This window comes from Vidua chalybeata (genome assembly GCF_026979565.1).
Source record: "Vidua chalybeata isolate OUT-0048 chromosome 37 unlocalized genomic scaffold, bVidCha1 merged haplotype SUPER_37_unloc_2, whole genome shotgun sequence".
Taxonomy (NCBI): domain Eukaryota; kingdom Metazoa; phylum Chordata; class Aves; order Passeriformes; family Viduidae; genus Vidua; species Vidua chalybeata.
The window spans coordinates 3,094-6,186 of NW_026530304.1; positions in this window are offsets into that span (position 1 = coordinate 3,094).

Sequence of the window (3,093 nt, forward strand, 5' to 3'; positions counted from 1 at the left end):
AGCAGGGGACAGGGACAGGGACAGGGACAGGGACAGGGACAGGGACAGGGACAGGGACAGGGACGGCGCCAACGACGACGACGACGACCCCGCGGCCACGCGCAGGACGCACATCCTCGAGCAGGTGAGGCGCACCTGCGCCAGGTGAGGGCGCGCCGCGGGGAAGGGGGGGGGGGGGGAGAGCAGGCGGGGGGAGGCGGCGAGTGTCCCCCAAATGTCGCAAAATGGCCCCAAAATGGAGCCAAAATGAGCCAAAATGGAGCTAAAAGTGACCAAAATGGAGTCAAATGGACCCAAATTGACCCAAAATGGAGCCAAAACGGAGCCAAATGGACCCAAAATGGTTCAAAATGGCCCCAAAATGGAGCCAAAATGGAACCAAAATGGTTCAAAATGGCCCCAAAATGGAGCCAAAATGAGCCAAAATGGAGCTAAAAGTGACCAAAATGGAGTCAAATTGACCCAAAATGGCCCCAAATAGAGCCAAAATGGCTTAAAGTGGAGTTAAAATGGAGCCAAAGGGACCCAAAATAGACCCAAAATGGAGCCAAATGGAGCCAAAATGGACCCAAATGGAGCCAAAATGGAGACAAAATTGACCTAAAATGGACCTAAATGAAACCAAAATGGAGCAAATTGCACCCAAAATTGACCCAAAATGGCTCAAAATGGACCCAAAATGGACCTAAATGGATGCAAAATGGAGCCAAAATGGAACCAAAATGGCCCTGAATGAACCCAAAATGGCCCCGAATGGACCCAAATGGCCCCAAAATGGAGCCAAATGGACCCAAAATGGCCCCAAAATGGACCCAAATGGCCCCAAAATGGAGCCAAATGGACCCAAAATGGCCCCAAAATGGACCCAAATGGAGCCAAAATGGAGACAAAATTGACCTAAAATGGACCTAAATGAAGCCAAAATGGAGCAAATTGCACCCAAAATTGACCCAAAATGGCTCAAAATCGACCCAAAATGGACCTAAATGGATGCAAAATGGAGCCAAAATGGAACCAAAATGGTTCAAAATGGACCCAAAATCGCCCCGAGTGGAGCCAAAATGGCCCCGAATAGACCCAAATGGACACAAAATGGAGCCAAATGGACCCAAAATGGATCAAAGTGGAGCCAAATGGACACAAAATGGACCTAAATGGATCCAAAATTGAGCCAAAATGGTTCAAAATGGAGCCAAAATGGATCTAAATGGAGCCAAAATGGAACCCAAATGGACCCAAAATGGACGCAAATTGACCCAAAATGGACACAAAATGGTTCAAAATGGATCCATATGGTCCTGAATGGAGCCAAAATTGACTCAAAATGGAGCCAAATGGAGCCAAAGTGGAGCCAAATTTGACCCAAATGGACCCAAAATGGACCAAAATGGACACAAATTGGTTCAAAATGGATCCAAATGGTCCCGAATGGAGCCAAAATGGAGCCAAAATGGAGCCAAAATGGAGCAAATTGGACCCAAAATGGTTCAAAATGGACCCAAAATGGCCCCAAATGTCCCCAAAATAGAGCCAAATGGAGCAAAGTGGAGCGAAAATGGAGCCAAATGGACCCAAAATGGAGCCAAAATGGAAACAAAATTGACAAAAATGGAGTCAAATGAACCCAAAATGGAGCTAAAATTGACCAAAATGGACCCAAATGGACCCAAAATGGAGCTAAAATTGACCAAAATGGACCCAAATGGACCCAAAATGGAGCCAAAATTGTCCCAAATGGACCCAAAATGGACCCAAATGGATCCAAATTGACCCAAAATGGAGCCAAATGGAGCCAAAATTGACGAAAATGGAGTCAAATGAACCCAAAATGGAGCTAAAATTGACCAAAATGGAGTCAAATGGAGCCAAAATGGTTCAAAATGGATCCAAATGGCCCCAAATGGATCCAAACTGACCCAAAATGGAGCCAAAATGGAGTCAAATGGACCCAAAATGGAGGCAAAATTGACCCAAAATGGTTCAAAATGGATCCAAATGGTCCCGAATGGAGCCAAAATTGACCCAAAATGGAGCCAAAATGGACCCAAATAGATGCAAAATTGACCCAAAATGGCTCAATATGGACCCAAAATGGACCCAAATGGACCCAAAATGGCCCCGATAGCCCTGATGGCCCCAATGTCCCCAAGTCGCTCAATGTCCCCAACGTTCCCAATCCCCTGAACTTCCCCAATGTCCCCAAAGTCCCCAAGCCCCTGAACATCCCCAGTGTCCCCAAGTCCCTCAATGTCCCCATTGTCCCCACTGTCCTTTTTGCCCCAAACGTCCCCAACGTCCCCAAGCCCCTTGATGTCCCCAATGTCCCCAAGCCCCTGAATGTCCCCAGTGTCCCCAAGTCCCTCAATGTCCCTCAGTGTCCCCAATGTCCCCAATGTCCTTTTTGCCCCAAATGTCCCCAATGTCCCCAAGCCCCTTGATGTCCCCAATGTCTTCAATCCCCTGAATGTCCCCAGTGTCCCCAAGTCCCTCAATGTCCCCATTGTCCCCAATGTCCCCAATGTCCTTTTTGCCCCAGATGTCCCCAACGTCCCCAAGCCCCTTGATGTCCCCAATGTCCCCAAGCCCCTCAATGTCCCCAACGTCCCCAAACCCCTGAACACCCCCAATGTCCCAAATCCCTCAATGTCCCGATTGTCCCCAATGTTATTTTTGTCCCAAATGTCCCAAGCGTCCCCAAGCCCCTGAACGTCCCCAACATCCCCAATGTCCTCAATGTCCTCTTTGCCCCAAATGTCCCAAACGTCCCCAATGTCCCCAAACCCCTGAACGCCCCCAATGTCTTCAATCCCCTCAATGTCCCCAAGTCCTTGAACATCCCCAATGTCCCCAAGCCCCTCAATGTCCCCAAGTCCCTCAATGTCCCCAAGTCCCTCAATGTCCCCAAATCCCCTCAATGTCCCCAATGTCCCCAAACCCCTGAACTCCCCCAATGTCTTCAATCCCCTCAATGTCCCCAAGTCCCTCAATGTCCCCAATGTCCCCAAACCCCTGAACGTCCCCAACGTCCCCAAGCCCCTCGATGTCCCCAATGTCCCCAATCCCCTCAATGTCCCCAAGTCCCTCAATGTCCCC